Raw genomic sequence first — 20,000 nt, forward strand, 5'->3', positions numbered from 1 at the left:
AGGTCAACCTTCGTTTTTTTCATTCCCACTTTTACCCCCATATATACAGGGTTACAGGTTAAGTCGACCTATTTTTCGTTTTCCGGGCATTTTCCCACGCTTTTTTCGGACATTTTCACGCATTTTCCGGATATTTTCCAGGCATTACCCAGGCATAGGACATTTCCACGCATTTTCCGCATTTTCCGCCGATAGGTTAGGTTAGGTTAGGTAAGGAAAATTTTTCTAAGTCCGGAAAATTTCCATACGTCAGGAAAATTTATATGTATAAGCCAGGAAAATTTCTATACGTCAGGAAAAATTTCTATAAGGTGGAAAAGGATAGGTTAGGTTAGGTTAGGTTAGGTTAGGAAAATTTTTCTAAGTCCGGAAAATTTCCATACGCCAGGAAAATTTCCATATGCCAGGAAAATTTCTATACGTCAGGAAAATTTATATAAGCCAGGAAAATTTCTATACGTCAGGAAAAATTTCTATAAGGTGGAAAAGGATAGGTTAGCTTAGGTTAGGTTAGAAAAATTTTTCTAAGTCCGGAAAATTTCCATACGCCAGGAAAATTTCCATACTCCAGGAAAATTTGTATACGTCAGGAAAATTTATATAAGCCAGGAAAATTTCTATACGTCAGGAAAAATTTCTAAAGGTGGAAAAGGATAGGTTAGGTTAGGTTAGGTTAGGAAAATTTTTCTAAGTCCGGAAAATTTCCATACGCCAGGAAAATTTCTATACGTCAGGAAAATTTATAGTATAAGCCAGGAAAATTTCTATACGTCAGGAAAAATTTCTATAAGGTGGAAAAGGATAGGTTAGGTTAGGAAAATTTTTCTAAGTCCGGAAAATTTCCATACGCCAGGAAAATTTCTATAAGGTGGAAAAGGATAGGTTAGGTTAGGTTAGGTTAGGTTAGGTTACGTTAGGTTAGGTTAGGTTAGGAAAATTTTTCTAAGTCCGAAAATTTCCCATACGCCAGGAAAATTTCTATACGTCAGGAAAATTTATATAAGCCAGGAAAATTTCTATACGTCAAGAAAAATTTCTATAAGGTGGAAAAGGATAGGTTAGGTTAGGTGAGGTTAGGTTAGGTTAGGTTAGGTTAGGTTAGGTTAGGAAAATTTTTCTAAGTCCGGAAAATTTCCATACGCCAGGAAAATTTCTATACGTCAGGAAAATTTCTATACGTCAGGAAAATTTATATAAGCCAGGAAAATTCCTATACGTCAGGAAAAATTTCTATAAGGTGGAAAAGGATAGGTTAGGTTAGGTTAGGTTAGGTTAGGTTAGGTTAGGTTAGGAAAATTTTTCTAAGTCCGAAAATTTTCCATACGCCAGGAAAATTTCTATACGTCAGGAAAATTTATATAAGCCAGGAAAATTTCTATACGTCAAGAAAAATTTCTATAAGGTGGAAAAGGATAGGTTAGGTTAGGTTAGGTTAGGTGAGGTTAGGTTAGGTTAGGTTAGGTTAGGTTAGGAAAATTTTTCTAAGTCCGGAAAATTTCCATACGCCAGGAAAATTTCCATACGCCAGGAAAATTTCTATACGTCAGGAAAATTTATATAAGCCAGGAAAATTTCTATACGTCAGGAAAAATTTCTTTAAGGTGGAAAAGGATAGGTTAGGTTAGGTTATTAAATTTAAATTTCTTTACGCCGGGAAAATTTCTATAAACATGGTAAATTTCTATACGCCACTACTATACTACTGATTACAATGAAATTTAGCACACATATAGAAGGTAACTTGGATTAACACATAGGGTAGGTTTTATCCCGGAAATCCCGCGGGAACGGGAACTATGCGGGTTTTCCTTTGAAAACGCGGGCGAAGCCGCGGGCGGAAATCTAGTACAAAATATTAATTTACTAAAACTATTGCAAAACACAAAACTATAATATAAATATAACAGAAAATCGGTTCGAATGTCTGTCCGTGTGTGCTATTTTCCCTATATAAATTTGTATAATTAAAACTAGAGAACCGATTTTGATGCGGTTTATTTCAATAGATAGACTGCATCTCGAGGAAGCTTTTAGTAAGTATATATAATTTGTTAAGTTCTGAACAATGCAGGCACAGCCGCGGGCGATAGCTAATCAATCTACCACTTATTTGTTAAACAGTTACTAAAAAAAAAAAATAAAAAAAACTTTAAATTAACTGTACCTACAAGTTTAATTATTTCTCCATTTAATAATTAATATTAATTTTTAAGTGGTATATCAATTAAATTTACGTTTTCTCTACATAAGAACCGTACGTAATCGTACTTCAAGGAATATACTTGATAAGAAAGAATTATCGAAATCGGTTCAGCCGTTCACACGTGATGCCGTGACAACGCGAAACGGGTCTCATTTTTATATTGTACGTACCTACCTACCTACCTACCTACCTACCTACATAATATATAGATTTTTAGATTATTCTTCTGTATAATCTAAACCAATTAAAGTTAAACACCTACGAAACGGCTCGACCGATTCTCATGAAATGTTGTGTGCATATCGGGTTGGTAGATCTGACAATCATAATATTGTATCTACACTAATATTATAAAGAGGAAAACTTTGTTTGTTAATGAATAGGCTCATCATCAAAACTACTGGACCGATTGTGATGAAATTTGGCACAGACAATCTTTAGACGCTGAGAAAGAACATAGGCTACTTTTTTTTATTGCGAAATAATATGTACCACGGGCGAAGCCCTAGTTTGTAAATAAAATAAAATAAATCATACCCGCAAATGACCAACGTAAATAATAATTATTGTTGAACGTATAATTCGAAATTCGAATTTCAAAATTACAACTTTAGGTTTTTTTTTTTTTCTCACTGCTGTTGTTCAAAATTGAAACTGTAGTCTGTATACTCCGTACTTTTTTTCCGTTTCTGTATAAAACCGGTCCAGATCGCGCCACACGGCGTTACGGCCGTCGGTTCGTAATGCGAGCTAGCACTTTTGGTTAACGGCCAATACCGTGGAGCGTAAGCGTCCCCTCCACACAGTGGGCGGTGAACATGCGGTGAATCATTTAGATGTTTACATTTGGCATTTTTTTTTTTAAATCACATAAGGCTGAGGTAAAATAACAGTACAGACTACAGTCGAATTGGGAATCATCAAGGAGGATTTTATTTAATATTTTAATTAAAGATATGAAACCTTATTTGTGTTAAACTTTTTTATTTTTTTTAATTGACACCAATAAATCAAACTGACGATGTCTGTCGAAATAAATATGATATTGATTCAAAGATAGTACATGAAATTGCATTGCGTTGTTATATTAATATAATAAAATGGTTGTGAGTGAAAAAAATTATGTAACATTTATAAAAATATCGAGCTAAATCATAATGGTATATAATTTATTATGAATTCGTTTTTAGGATAACCACAAAAATGTGCATGTGCACACACAAATTAAAAACCGTCTCCAAAACCGAGAAAATTGAACGGCAGGCAGCATTGAAAGGTATGGTTATTTATCCATCAATTATTTGTTGTTATTATTATACTAGCTGTGCCCGCGACTTCGTCCGCGTGGAATAGTGACTGCATATAGTAGTTACTACTTATACTTAACACACAATAACTATTGAGTAAACACGTCTTGAAACACGTACTATCATATACAACTAAATTATAAGTAGGTACTTACAGATTATTATGGAACAGTTAAGAAATAAAATAAATAATAACACAAAAGAACTGTTAGTAAAATTTATTACTAAACTGAGCTATAAAACTTAGGTACAGAAGAGTTCAAAATTTCCAGGATGTGGTTATTCTCCCGCTCCCATATCCTTCTACTTTCACAGACTTTCAACTTTTCCCTTTCACCCCTAGTAAATGGCAGAACCGATTTTGATCTTAACCATGTCTAATCATACCTATATATTATGTACATGTATCCTTTCGTTTGCTACTCCATTTGGATTATTTATCCCCACTATCACCCCTAAGGTGCCCTATATGTAATAAACAGATTAACCGATTTTGATAAAACATGACTTATTGTAATTCACACGTCATTTGATATGCCGCTTGATATATTATATATATATACTAGCGGTCCGCCCCGGCTTCGCTCGTGGTACATATGAAAAATAGATGTTATAAATAGAAAATTTACCTAGAAGTAACCATAATGCTATTTGTGCAGGTTTTAGACTTATGAGCAAAAATCTAAATAAAGGTCCTTTGACCCCCCTACTACCCGCTCAGCATAACCCCCCCCCCCCCCCCACGCTTGGGGACTTTCGATATGATCATCTGGACATGTCAAGGAATAATTTTAGCGTATAATTTACGTAATAAAGTAATTCATGTATAGAATGCCTTAGCAAATGTCCGTGTTGAATAAAATTAATTTCTAAATCGGTGTTTTCTTAACTGTTCCCCACTCTAGAACTTATGATTACTTGCTTAGTCATCTTAAGGTCTCCAGAATGGGTCATGTAGTAGAGACTTAGCTTAATACGGTTAATGTTGAAAGATGAGTCTTCCTACATATTACATTTACAATATACATAGTACACAACATTTACTATTCATAAGCTAGTATTTTATAAACTAAGTTTTTCGTCTTAATAAGCCGTTCAAGTTTGTATGTTGTATTGTTTATAGCATTTTCCTACTATTACACCCACTATTTAAATAGCTTGCTTCATATATTTTGTAAGTCATTTTTTACCCAAAAAATAAGAAATAAAATACCGCCGTAATACGATACGAATTATCCTAATACGGTGGTATAACTCCGAAATAGGAAAAATACTGGGCATGTTTATTCTGCGGTATGTGTTCTTAATTAGAAATCCTGTTAAATATGAAAACGGTTGAGTACAAAATGTTTGTTTCTTAGAAGGGGTAAAAATAGGAAGGTGTATTTTAATTTAGCCGAATTTTTTCGAATTTTAAATTTTCGAATTTTCTGAGAAAAGAGAAACGAAACAGCTAATATTATGATTAAAAATTTCGTGGCCAGAAATAATTTAGATTTAAAAGGCTAACCTAACCTAACCTAACCTAACCTAACCTAACCTTACCTAACCTAACCTAACCTAACCTAACCTAACCTTACCTAACCTAACCTAACCTAAACACAAACCTAACTATTAAATCGTCACACAGAAACCTAACTATTATTACATTGAGGTTCAAATTTATGTCTATCAAAAATGAACGCCCTCTTTTGTTTTTGTTGTTGTTGTTGAATAGCCGAATTTTTTCGAATTTTAAAATTTTCGAATTTTCTGAGAAAAGAGAAACGAAATGTAGCTAATATTATGATTATAAATTTCGTGGCCAGAAATAATTTAGTTTTAAAAAGCTAACCTAACCTAACCTAACCTACACACAAACCTAACTATTATTACATTGAGGTTCAAATTTATGTCTATCAAAAATTAACGCCCTCTTTTGTCGTTGTTGTTGTTGTTGTTGTTGTTGTTTATAATTTATTTAATATGGACCACGAAATTTATAATCATGAATTATTTTTGACGACTGCACGCCGTAACTGCACGCGTACAAAGTTTTTTGACTTGACCTTGAAAACACGAGGCGTTAGTCGCGCGCGGCGTATGTATGTATGTATGTATGTATGTATGTACATATGCCGTGCGTGATACGTGAAAAATTAAACAAGCAGAAACACCATTGCCGGGATGCGAGACAATCGGTGCGCGAGGCTAGCGAAGACGGGGGGCGATGCGCGTGCGCAGCAGCGAGAGATTGTACGTATGTGTATGTATCATTATTTCGTCGCTGTTGTACCGCGTCGCCCGTGTGTGCTCTGCGCTCTCCTCGTTGCCGCAGTTCGCGTGTCGGTGTGGCGTTGATGTGGGGTTGGGGTTGGTGTTTGGTGGTGAGTCTGACAGAATTGTAGAGTAGTGTTAGTTCTATAAAATAATAAAAGACCAAAGATGATATATTATAAAAGCGTGTGTTGTGCAAACGGCGCGATACAGTTTTTAATCTTTAGTATTTTATGGAACAACAAAAACTCTTCAAATCAGAAGATCAGTGTTCAGTAGTGTGGTAGTAGTAGTAGTAGTAGAAGAAGAAGTAGTAGTAGCTGTAGTAACATTGCGTCTGCCGACGGTTTGATAGATTGTCAGTTTCGTAGATTGTATTTTATATGTGTAGTGTAATAAATATTACGCATCTTGATACACTCTCGGAGCGCAGACCGTGAAAAATATACTACGACTATTGAACGGCAGTATGAAAATTTTTAATGCTCACATCGCACACGTTTGTGATGTACCAATGGGCTTTTATCAGATGTTTATACGTGTGTGTGTGAAACACACGTATATTCCAAAACTTGGTCGCAATTTTCGATCCTTCCACTCTCCGTGCGTAGATTGATCGTTTGCGTCATAAAAGTTGACCGATATTAAAATTTTTCCTTCGCTTGATGCGAATGGGAATTGTTGAGGGGTGTCTCGTTAAGATGATACTTTCAACGGTTAAACTGACTGTGTTCAGATTTATCCACGTGTGCGCGCCCGTGTGTGTGTGTGAATAGTGTGCGTGTGACGGTCGCCGCCGTCACATATCATGTTATTTAAACACGCCTCGCGCACATAATATAATTATATAGAGAAGCAAACGTCGCGGCGGCATCGTCGTGTTACGTTTGAGGCTCTAGCGGAAGCTTTAGTTAGCTCCCTGGTTGATCCTGCCAGTAGTTATATGCTTGTCTCAAAGATTAAGCCATGCATGTCTCAGTGCAAGCCGTATTAAGGCGATACCGCGAATGGCTCAATATATCAGTTTTGGTTCCTTAGATCTTACTCAGTTACTTGGATAACTGTGGTAATTCTAGAGCTAATACATGCAATCAGAACTCTGACCAGTGATGGAATGAGTGCTTTTATTAGATCAAAACCAATCGACGGAGGGCCTGGCGTCTGAAGTCGTTAATTTTGATGAATCTGGATAACTTTTGCCGATCGCATGGTCCAGTACCGGCGACGCATCTTTCAAATGTCTGCCTTATCAACTTTCGATGGTAGTTTCTGCGACTACCATGGTTGTCACGGGTAACGGGGAATCAGGGTTCGATTCCGGAGAGGGAGCCTGAGAAACGGCTACCACATCCAAGGAAGGCAGCAGGCGCGCAAATTACCCACTCCCGGCACGGGGAGGTAGTGACGAAAAATAACGATACGGGACTCTTACGAGGCCTCGTAATCGGAATGAGTACACTTTAAATATTTTAACGAGGAACAATTGGAGGGCAAGTCTGGTGCCAGCAGCCGCGGTAATTCCAGCTCCAATAGCGTATACTAAAATTGTTGCGGTTAAAAAGCTCGTAGTTGCATTTGTGCGCCGCGCTGTCGGTGCACCGCATCCGCGGTGATACTGACACGTTTGCGGAGCATATCGTCGGTGAGCCGGTCGTTAAAAGCCGGTTCAATATCAAAATCCTATCGCGGTGCTCTTCAGTGAGTGTCGAGGTGGGCCGACAATTTTACTTTGAACAAATTAGAGTGCTCAAAGCGGGCTCAAAATGCCGCTTGAATATTTCGTGCATGGAATAATAGAATATGATCTCGGTTCTATTTTGTTGGTTTTCAGAACTCCGAGGTAATGATTAATAGGGATAACTGGGGGCATTCGTATTGCGACGTTAGAGGTGAAATTCTTGGATCGTCGCAAGACGAACATCAGCGAAAGCATTTGCCAAAGGTGTTTTCATCAATCAAGAACGAAAGTTAGAGGTTCGAAGGCGATTAGATACCGCCCTAGTTCTAACCGTAAATATGTCATCTAGCGATCCGCCGACGTTACTACAATGGCTCGGCGGGCAGCTTCCGGGAAACCAAAGATTTTGGACTCCGGGGGGAGTATGGTTGCAAAGCTGAAACTTAAAGGAATTGACGGAAGGGCACCACCAGGAGTGGAGCCTGCGGCTTAATTTGACTCAACACGGGAAATCTCACCAGGCCCGGACACCGGAAGGATTGACAGATTAATAGCTCTTTCTTGATTCGGTGGGTGGTGGTGCATGGCCGTTCTTAGTTGGTGGAGCGATTTGTCTGGTTAATTCCGGTAACGAACGAGACTCTAGCCTGCTAAATAGGCGTCGTCATTTAGGTGTGCGCGGCTCTCGGGTCGCGCAACTCACTGGCGGCGTATTAAAATTCTTCTTAGAGGGACCGGCGGCTTTGAGCCGCACGAGATTGAGCAATAACAGGTCTGTGATGCCCTTAGATGTCCTGGGCCGCACGCGCGCTACACTGAAGGAATCAACATGTTCTCCCTGGCCTAGAGGCCCGGGCAACCCGTTGAAACTCCTTCGTGCTGGGGATTGGGGTTTGCAATTATCCCCCATAAACGAGGAATTCCTAGTAAGCGCGAGTCATAAGCTCGCGTTGATTACGTCCCTGCCCTTTGTACACACCGCCCGTCGCTACTACCGATTGAATGATTTAGTGAGGTCTTCGGACCGACACGCGGTGGCTTCACGGCCGTCGGCGTTGCTGGGAAGTTGACCAAACTTGATCATTTAGAGGAAGTAAAAGTCGTAACAAGGTTTCCGTAGGGGAACCTGCGGAAGGATCATTAACGTAACGACGCACTGCGCACTCTCGCACTACTCGCATACGCGCCTCGTGTGTGTTTGTGTATTAGTACGAACGAGTGTCGTGGGACGCGTGAATGTGACTGCATCCGTTAAAAAAAAAAACGAATACCTCTAACATGTCAGTGTATGACGTGTTAGAGTGATTCGCGAAAGCGCCGCGGTACATATTTTAACCTATGTACACGCACGCAAACGTTACATAAAAGAACGCGCACAACACTTTGATTATGAAACGAAAACATTATTATAATAAACTATTACCCTGAACGGTGGATCACTTGGCTCGCGGGTCGATGAAGAACGCAGTTAACTGCGCGTCATAGTGTGAACTGCAGGACACATTTGAACATCGACATTTCGAACGCACATTGCGGTCCGTGGAGAAATATCCAGGACCACTCCTGTCTGAGGGCCGGCTGTATAAAAACAACAATCCACACTGTTCACACGCGTGTTTTCACGCGTGTGTGAGCATGTGACGGTTTAGCGAGCGCATTGCGTGCACGCTATCCGTTTGAAAATTTTACCTGTATTATGTTCTACGTGTGCGCGACTCGGTGTGAAACCGTTGTGGACGCTTCTCGCGCGACGCTCGTATGATATGTCTCGTGTAGAATGTGTCGTGAACTGTTTCGCATATAAGCCGAGCCGCATTCAAAGCGCTCGTAGTGCGTGTTATTGTGTATAATATATTATTTTTGTCATAATAATATGATGTGTATTATGATAAAATATGAAAGTGAAGCGTAGGCGGACTCGACGTCCGTGTAGCGTCGTAGTAGCGCTGACGGATATCGCGTCTGCCTCCCACTTTTTATCGTTGGCCTCAGATCAGGGAGGATCACCCGCCGAATTTAAGCATATTAGTAAGCGGAGGAAAAGAAACTAACCAGGATTCCCCTAGTAGCGGCGAGCGAACAGGGAATAGCCCAGCACTGAATCCCGCGGTCGTAACGGTCGCGGGAGATGTGGTGTTTGGGAGGTTCCGCTTTCTCGTAGGTTTCGCACCTGTCCAAGTTCGTCTTGAACGGGGCCGTTTTCCCGTAGAGGGTGCCAGGCCCGTAGCGACGGAGCGAATCTGCGAGAGGGACACTCCTCAGAGTCGGGTTGCTTGAGAGTGCAGCCCTAAGTGGGTGGTAAACTCCATCTAAGGCTAAATATTACCGCGAGACCGATAGCGAACAAGTACCGTGAGGGAAAGTTGAAAAGAACTTTGAAGAGAGAGTTCAAGAGTACGTGAAACCGTTCAGGGGTAAACCTGCGAAACTCGAATGAACGAACGGAGAGATTCATCGTCATTCCGCGGCGTACCCGTTCGCGCCTTGATGTTTGCACTTGCGCGTCTCACGGCGTGTACGTGCGGGCACAGGTCGTGCGGGTCGACGTTCGCGGACGGCGTGCACTTCTCTCTTAGTAAACACTCCGCAAGGGGTGGATACATCGCGACCCGTTCTCTCTGTCGGTCTAAGCGTCGTTCGGGAGCCTAGCGGCCGCGTCTAAACAACGCCGGCCGTTAGACCGTGACGTACGCCGACCGGCGGAGGACGGTATATTCATATATGGGAACCGCGCACGCGTTCCGACGCGTCAGGCCCGACGCAAGTGTTCGTGTCATCGCCGACGTCCTGCCTATGTGCGGACGACGACGTGGCGCCGCTGTTGTCGCAGCCGTGTAGTCTCTGACTGTGCGCGTGTCCGTCTGCGATGTTTCAGTTTCGGGCACTCGCAGGACCCGTCTTGAAACACGGACCAAGGAGTCTAGCATGTGTGCGAGTCATTGAGTTTATGTACGGCATTCCGTGCCGTATGATTGATAAAACTGAAAGGCGCAACGAAAGTGAAGGTGTTCGAGCAGCGAACAAACATTTTATTTTAAATTACTTATTATCCATAGTTACATTACATTAATGACAATTATTGAGCAATACGTAAATGAGGTCAAGCTGCCTCAGCATTATTATCGTGCGACGGCCGAGCCGGCCGGAAAGCGCAGTTCTTCCATAGCAGCGCCCGAGTGCTAATCTATCCGCTCGAATCCGCGTGAATTATATATAATTATTAGCGATAATTAAAGTGTTCCCAGTTGTCCCATAATATCATAGCATTCTTAGCAGCTTATAACGCGACCTAAATACAGTCCACATTCGATGTAATACGTAAACCGTACATTTTCGAGCCGGATTACCGTAAAAAAAGTGTGCCGCGTCGCGAGTGTAAAGTGTGACGTGGAACCGGAAATCCACGTGTCCCTTCTTCCCCCGTGATATTTATTCAGCGTATTATCTTATAACTACAAGCAAGCAGCATATCATTCAACAGCAGCCAAAATTAGCATTTTAACGAGATACAAAATCCAGCATTTTCAAGCCATAAAAGAGCTTGCGTCAGCTCCACGTGTCGCCACGCGCATCGCCCCGAGCAAAGTACAGCCAGCCAGCAGCAAAACCCCCTATCAGAATATCTAGCAGCAGCATTCGAGCGGAATAGTAATTAACAGAACAGCAGAATTAGCAGAATCAGAAATTATCTATCAGCGACCAGCATATAGCAAGTAGCAATCAGAAATTATCTATCAGCAACCAGCATATAGCAAGTAGCAACCAGAAATTATTTATCAGCGACCAGCATATAGCAAGTAGCAATCAGCAATCCGTGAACTGCAAAAGGCATCTAGCAACTAGCATCTAGCAACCAGCAATTAGCATCTAGCATCCAGCATCTAGCAACCAGCAATTAGCATCTAGCATCCAGCATCTAGCAACTAGCATCTAGCAACCAGCAATTAGCATCTAGCATCCAGCATCTAGCAACTAGCATCTAGCAACCAGCAATTAGCATCTAGCACTTGGCATCTAGCCTCCAGCATCTAGCATATAGCAAGCAACAATAAGCGACCAGCAACTAGCATTTAGCATCAGGCATCTAGCATCCAGCAATCAGCATCTAGCATCCAGCATTAAGCGACCAGCAATTGGCATCGAGCATTCAGCATCTAGCAATCAGCAACTATCAATTAGCATCAGACGATCAGTGACCAAAAATTAGCATATAGCAATCAGCAAGCAGCAAATAGCCATCAGAAATTAGCAACAAGGAATCAGCAATCAACAACCAGCAAGACGTAAGCCAGCCGCCTACGTCATCAGCACCAGCACGTGCCGCCACGCGTCAACCGCCACGTCAGCCAGCAACAGCAAGCAACCTAAGGTATCCGGGGACGTAGCCACGTCGACCGTATCCGAGACAGCCAAGTAAGAATTTTCCATTTTATTTTTTATTTCTACCGTTTGATTATTTTATATTACAATGGAAGCTTTATATACGGTCCAACTAGAGATCAAGGACAAAATAAAGAAGTTATTAGCGAATTTTAAAAAAGATAGTGCAGAGCGTAAGAGTATCGAATATTGTAGACAGCGTTTAGATATATTAGAATCTTTATGGGATGAATGCCAGAAAAATCATGAAAAGCTTTTAAAATATGAATCGACACAGCATCAATATTTTATGCGGGAAGAATTTATTAATATTCACGACACTTATATTCGAGCAAAGGAAGCGATCAGTGAAGCATATGATAATTTTTTATTACAAAAGCAAGCCCATCTAGAGCCGAAAGCGGGAGGATCCGGTTTAGAATCTCAAACGACGCCTAGGTCTACAACATTTCAATCACGGGGGACCAACAGCAAATTAGACGATTTATCTCGAAAGCAGGAAGTCAATTTTAAAGCATTTATCAGAGCAGTAAGCAATATTGATGTGAATAATTTGGAGGAGAAGTGGGAATATGAAGACTCCCTTCGTATTCTCCACAATCGATGGTCAGCGGTGGAAAATCTACATTGGGAGATAGTGGGTGAACTTGGAGAGGAAGATGAAGCGTACGAAATTAATTTTACTAAGCATGAAAAAAATATATATCAATACAAAGAGAGCTATAAATTTGAAAATGTGTGCAACAAGTCATAGAGATAAATCAACTCCGCAGATGGATATACCGACATTTTCTGGCAATTATCATCAGTGGGTATCATTCAAAGACCTTTTTAATGAAACTATACATAAGAATACATCAATATCGAACGCGCAAAAAATGCAATTTTTGAAAGCTAAAGTAAGCGGGGAAGCCGAGCGCCTTATACAGCATTTGCCTATCAGCTCCGATAATTATTTAGTTTGTTGGAACATTCTAAATCATCGATTTAATAACAAAAAGCTAATTTTTACATCGCACGTTAACATATTTCTCAATTTACCTAATATACAGCAGCAATCATATCTAGCAATCAAGAAATTACATGACGTCACATTAGAAAGCTTGCACGCTATAAAAAACCTGGGCGTAGATATAACTACTTGGGATCCGCTATTGGTACATTTATTATCGCAAAAATTAGACAGCGAAACTTATTCTGAATACGTAGAATCATTAAAAAACTCTCGAGAGCTCCCTATACTACAAGAATTTTTGGATTTTCTTGAAAACAAATTTACATCGCTTGAATCATCACGAAGAAACCAAAATTCAGCAGCAGAACAAAGATATCATAGAACATCAAATCAATTATTAGCAACGAACAGACAACCTATACATATTAATTCAAATAGAATTAATATTAATAATCAAGTAAAGAGGTCACTGACGTCAATGCACACCTCAGCGAAAAAATGCCCCTTATGCAATTTCGAACACGCGCTCACTAATTGTCCACAATTTATTAAATTATCATTTATGAATAAACTACAAACGGTTAAGCAACTACGGTTTTGCATTAATTGCATTTTTGATCACAATGGAAGTCAATGTACTTCGAATAAGCGGTGTCATGTGTGTGCTGGCGCACATCACACGTTATTACACGAATGTTTTAAGCAGCAAGCTAGCGAAAATTTTAGAAATAAAAAATTGATGAGTAGCAACACCCAAAGACAGGTCTATTACAGCCCCAAAAATCAATCGAATATGTCTCAGCAAGATGATTCTGAAGTACTTTTAGCCACCGCATTGGTAAAGGTAACAGCTGAAGATGGCAAACAGCACATTATGCGAGCACTGATCGACCAAGGGTCTCAAATTAGTATCATATCCGAACGAGCAGCACAGCAACTGGGTTTAAAACGTCAAAAAAGCAAAGGGATCGTCCTTGGTGTAGGGGGCCAAGAAAACAACTGTCGTGGAAAACTCAAGATTAATTGCCAATCTATATATAACAATTTTACCTTCAACGTCGATACATTCATTATGACTAATCTTATAAAAAATCTACCTAATAGATCGTTCGAAAAACCCGGCTGGTCGAAATGTATAGCGCACTTAAACTTAGCAGATCCAGAATTTAACAAAAGCCGAGCAGTAGATATGTTATTTGGAGCAGATATTTATTCATATATTATGTTAGATGGGATCATTCGAGGCCGCGAAATCTCACAACCACTAGCACAGCAGACGCAATTGGGTTGGTTATTATGTGGAGGCAGTATAAATACCTTCCACTGCAACGTTATTTTGAATCACATACAAGGAATTCAAGATTTTTGGAAAATAGAGGATATACAAGAGCAAAATGATATGTCAGCGAAAGATAAGCAGTGTTTAGATTATTACTTAGCAACTACAAAGCGATTAAAAAACGGATGTTATGAAGTAAGCATACCTATGGAGGATCAAGCGTTAGAAAAATTGGGATCGTCTGAAAAACTAGCGTTAGCACAATTTAAGAATTTAGAAAATAAACTTAATAAGCAGCATGAATTATCGGAGCAATACAAGCAATTTATGAGCGAATATATACAACTGGGACACATGAAACTAGCAGCATTTAATTCAAGCGTACAATGTTTTTTACCACATCATGGGGTACAGCGAGCAGCATCCAGCACTACTAAACTACGAGTCGTATTTAACGGATCAGCAAAAACCACGACAGGCTACAGCTTAAACGACGTTATGCACAAGGGACCCAATATGCAAAAGGATTTACAAAGTATCATTATCAAATGGAGACTATATCGTTACGCCTACACATCTGATATTGAAAAAATGTATCGACAAATATTAGTAAAAGAAGAAGACCAAAAACTTCAACAGATATGGTGGAGATCAAGCCCAGACCAGCCTATAAAAGCGTATCAATTAACAACTATCACTTACGGAACCAAAGCAGCACCTTTCTTAGCAATTATGACGTTGAATCAGCTAGCACAAGATGAGCAAAATAATTTCCCAAAAGCAGCAAAAAGCATTAAAGAAGAGTTTTATATGGATGACTACATCTCGGGAGCACACACAATTAGCGAAGGTCAGCAAAAAATAGCGGAGGTGAATCATGTACTTAGCGGAGCAGGTTTCTTATTGAGAAAATGGATTGCAAATGATAAGAGCCTCATTGAAAACATAACCAGCAAAGAACGAGACGAGCAATCAACATTTATGTTTAAAACGGAAAACACGCCGAAAACATTAGGCCTACGATGGGACCCTATTAGTGACGTATTTGTATTCGACTATGATAGCGTATTATATGAAAACTCAGCAAAGTTAACGAAAAGAAAATTATTATCGGAAATGTCTAAGCTATTTGACCCATTAGGATGGTTGACGCCGCTTACAACAAAAATTAAGATTTTATTTCAAAAAGTATGGTTACAAGCAGATCTTGAATGGCGTGATCCAGTCTCCCAAGATATAAAAAGCGAATGGATAAAAATAAAAAATGAGCTAAATACGTTAAAATGTATTAAAATTCCCAGATGGTATAAATGTGATGAGAATAGCATAATTGAATTACATGGGTTCTGCGATGCCTCAATAAAAGCCTATGCATGCGTCATATATGCCAGAGTCGTAAAAAATAGCGCAATCTCAACTATAATAATAGCAGCAAAATCCAGATTAGTGCCAAATAAAAAGGAAGTATCTTTACCTAGATTAGAATTATGTGCCATGGAGTTATTAGCAAAATTAATGAATAAAATAAAAAATAGCATCAGCAGCACGAAAGTTGAAATCTATGGATGGAGCGATTCAATGGTAGCCCTTGGTTGGATTAACGGCAACCCCGACCGTTGGAAGCCCTTTGTAGCAAATCGAGTAAAGAAAATTCACGAAACAATGCAACCTCAATCATGGCGCTATGTAAAAACGAAAGAAAATCCAGCTGACGCAGCGAGTCGAGGTCAAACAGCATTACAATTAAAAGAAAATTTATTATGGTGGCAAGGTCCAGAATGGTTATTGAGTTCAGATTTTAAAAATAAGCAGCAGCACACTAATTATATGACAAATTTAGAAATAAGAAAACAAGTTAATATTATTCAAAAAATATACACATCAAGCATAATAGAAAATTTATTAAACAAATATAGTTCATTAATAAAAATAGTACGAGTATTAGCATGGATATTACGAGCGATTACACCGTCATTAAAACAAAGGCCGACGTATCTCACATTACAAGACGTGAGAAAAGCTAAAACGGCAATTATTAAATATGTTCAATCGACTGAATTCTCAGCTGATTTAGAGCAATTAAAAAAGGAAAATAAATTACGATCGAATAGTGCATTATTAAGCTTAAATCCATTTTTAGATGAAAATGGTATTTTAAGAGTTGGAGGTCGTTTAAAGAATGCAAACATCAGCGAAGATATGAAATATCCAATAATTATTCCATATAGCGGACGTTTAACGGAACTACTGATAAACGAAGCACACGAACTTTCTTTTCACGGTGGAGCAAAAATTACTATTTCAATTTTAAGGCAAAAATACTGGATAGTTAAGGGATATCGAGCAACAAAGAAGCAACTTCGTACCTGTATCACATGTAAAAAGCGAGAGCCTACAAAATTACATCAACTAATGGGAGATATGCCTAGTTATCGTGTTAATCCAGCTCTTCCATTTTATCATACAGGAGTCGATTTTACAGGATTCGTCAACGTCAAGATTAATAAAGGTCGAGGAGTTAAAACCACGAAAGGTTACATAGCGTTATTCATATGCATGGTTACGAAAGCGGTACATATAGAGATAGTTTCCGACCTCAGCAGCACAACTTTCATAGCGGCTCTGCGACGCATGGCAGCACGACGCGGAACCCCAAAGCATATATATTCAGATAATGGCACGAACTTTGTCGGAGCAAATAAAATTATACAACAAGAATATAATGAATTAATAAGCAATTTTAGCGATAGTTTTTACAAAGAAATCACCGAAATGGAGATAGAATGGCACTGGAACTGTCCATCGTGGCCTAGCGCAGGAGGAATTTGGGAAAGATCGATAAGAAGCCTAAAACAGCATATAAAAAGAGTAGTGGGAGAGCAAGCGTTAACCTTTGAAGAATACAGCACAATCCTTGCCCAAATAGAGGGATGCCTTAACTCAAGGCCTTTATGTTCAATTACGGAAGACGTAGAAGATTTAGATTTCTTAACACCTTCACATTTTTTAAATCAGCGAGCGGAGAATACTCTAATAGAAACAGCACATGATGCCAGGACTAGATGGTACTTAGTAAATAAAACTTTTAATGATATTTGGAAACGTTGGAAAAATGAATATCTCAGCCAGTTGACGGTTCGAAGCAAATGGTTAGAACCTCAAAGAAACCTTAAAATAGGGGATTTAGTGACTATTCACGATGATATTATGCCAGCCGGGAAGTGGCCAGTGGGCCGAGTAGTAGAAACCCATCCAGGAAGCGACGGGTTAGTAAGAGTCGTTACATTAAAAACAAAAAATGGAATCTTAAAGCGGCCAGTAGTAAAGTTATCATTATTACCACTCGAAGAAAAAAGCAATCATCAGCAAAATAATAATATATCCATTCCAAACAACAGCAGCGAATTGAAAAGCGAAAGAAAGGAAAGTCGAATCATTCAAAACAACAGCAGCGAATTGAAAAGCGAAAGAAAGAAAAGTCGAATCAGACAAAATATTCCTTCAAAACTTGTAAGCGTCGTATTATCATTAATATTTTTTATGAGCATTTTATCGTACTCTACAGCGGAATATAAGTTAAAACAGCTTGAAAGCAATCTATCCATATACTTTGACTCGATGGGCGAAATGCAACTAGCTAGGGACAAATGGAAGCTAATCGCATATTTTGACATGTCTCCATATTGGCAAGGGAACACAGCGGCAGATCTTTTATCGGATTACTTAGAAAAAACCTGCGCTAATATGAATGAATCGAATCACTGCCAGACTATCTTGTTACAAATACGTCATGATTACAATGAACTGCAATACTACAACCAGCTGTTACTGAATCAGCATTTCGACGCGCGGTCAAGAACCCGGCGCGGTCTTTTCAATGCGGTCGGCTCAGTGGCTAATTCATTATTCGGAGTACTTGATCAAAGCTTTGCTGAGAAATATGAACAGGAAATCGAGCTCATTAAAAATAACGCCAACCATATAACCCAACTTTGGAAGAACCAAACAAGTTAACAGCAACATGATAAGTATAAAACCAATAGCGGAATATATTTCTATAAACATAAAGAGAGATGCCTACATTACATTAACATTAGCGGAACTACAATCATGCCAAAACCATTATGATATTTATTTTTGCCAATTGCACGGTCCTATAATAAGCTTTAGCAACCATGAACGTTTTTGCGAATTAAAAAATAATAAATGTAATTACATTATAAACAGCTGTAAAAGTAGTTGGATACAATTACACGATCTAACTACATATTTATATTTTCAATGCGATACTGCACACATACGCATTATATGTGACGATGACATACAGTCGCGCCAAGTCAGCAAGGCCGGGCTTATATCACTAAACAAACAATGCATAATAAAGGGACAAGATATCACACTGTACTCATTTAAGCAACTTGAAAACAAGCTATATCTGAAACCCGACATATTAGAAACCAAATTAAATCCCATTCACAATCTGATTAACTCTGCTCTGCCTATCGAAAACTACTCCGACGACGAAGATATCAACGCATCATTAAAAACTCTTGGGGAGAAAATAAAAATAATGAAAAACGCTGTCGAGAATACGGATACCTTAGGTATTTCAAAACACGACCTACACCAATACGCAGTGTCATATGGAACACTAACACTAGCAATATTAGCAAGCATCTTTTTCTTCGTGTGGTGGCGAAGGAGTCGAGCGACTCCACAGCAGAGCGTCCCAGCAGCCCAACAGCAGAGCGTCCCAGCAGCCCAACAGCAGAGCGTCCCAGCAGCGCAACAAACTATTCAGTCTCGGACAATACCCCAAGAGTGTGTCGATTCTAGAGTGTGTGTGCACCAAAAAAGTGTTACTAGTGTTCGTGCGTCTCCCTTACCCGAGCGGGGAGAGTGTAGTGAAGTATCATGCGAACAAAACAGGCTCAGACGATGGGCAAGTGCGCGATTTAAAAGGAGCGATAGGTCGACGTCTCCAATAGCTCACAAACGCTCTGCTATAAGTGAATCAGTGGTGGAACTATAATCTTTATGCATTACAAACATTTCCAAACTTATAAAATTTTATATATATCTTCTGTGGGCCTCGGGAGCATGTTCGAGCAGCGAACAAACATTTTATTTTAAATTACTTATTATCCATAGTTACATTACATTAATGACAATTATTGAGCAATACGTAAATGAGGTCAAGCTGCCTCAGCATTATTATCGTGCGACGGCCGAGCCGGCCGGAAAGCGCAGTTCTTCCATAGCAGCGCCCGAGTGCTAATCTATCCGCTCGAATCCGCGTGAATTATATATAATTATTAGCGATAATTAAAGTGTTCCCAGTTGTCCCATAATATCATAGCATTATTAGCAGCCTATTAGCGACCTAAATACAGTCCACATTCGATGTAATACGTAAACCGTACAGAAGGCGTGCGCTTGTCGCGCGCTCAGGGAGGATGGAGCGTCGCGCCGCAAGGTCGACCTCTCGCACTCCCGAGGCGTCTCGTTTCCAATCTGTGAATGTAGGCGCGCTCTGAGCACAGATGCTGGGACCCGAAAGATGGTGAACTATGCCTGGTCAGGTCGAAGTCAGGGGAAACCCTGATGGAGGACCGTAGCGATTCTGACGTGCAAATCGATCGTCGGAACTGGGTATAGGGGCGAAAGACTAATCGAACCATCTAGTAGCTGGTTCCGTCCGAAGTTTCCCTCAGGATAGCTGGCGTCGATGTGCAACAGTCTCATCCGGTAAAGCGAATGATTAGAGGCATTGGGGCCGAAACGACCTCAACCTATTCTCAAACTTTAAATGGGTGAGAACTCCGGCTTACTCGAACGATGAAGCCGGAGATCTGATGACGGTGCCAAGTGGGCCAATTTTGGTAAGCAGAACTGGCGCTGTGGGATGAACCAAACGTAGTGTTAAGGCGCCTAAAGAACGC

At 39.9% G+C, this 20,000-nt stretch overlaps 2 non-coding genes and 1 pseudogene across 2 annotated transcripts; all 3 read left to right on the top strand.

Moving 5' to 3' along the window:
• The first annotated feature begins 6,682 nt into the window (after positions 1–6,682).
• On the top strand, positions 6,683–8,587 carry LOC149474783 (small subunit ribosomal RNA). The gene has a single exon (XR_016318264.1). It is a non-coding gene; the product is annotated as a small subunit ribosomal RNA (ribosomal RNA).
• A 277-nt stretch (positions 8,588–8,864) lies between these two features.
• Positions 8,865–9,021, top strand: LOC149474784 (5.8S ribosomal RNA). Its single transcript, XR_016318290.1, has one exon. It is a non-coding gene; the product is annotated as a 5.8S ribosomal RNA (ribosomal RNA).
• A 406-nt stretch (positions 9,022–9,427) lies between these two features.
• The window catches only part of LOC149474785 (large subunit ribosomal RNA), a 13,051-nt pseudogene continuing 2,478 nt past the window's right edge, over positions 9,428–20,000 (top strand).

Source organism: Colias philodice, unplaced genomic scaffold, assembly GCF_061535455.1.
Source record: "Colias philodice isolate Cphi_HAF_F1 unplaced genomic scaffold, ilColPhil1 Martin Lab GWU primary ptg000018l_1:14663442-14930425, whole genome shotgun sequence".
In the NCBI taxonomy this organism is placed as follows: domain Eukaryota; kingdom Metazoa; phylum Arthropoda; class Insecta; order Lepidoptera; family Pieridae; genus Colias; species Colias philodice.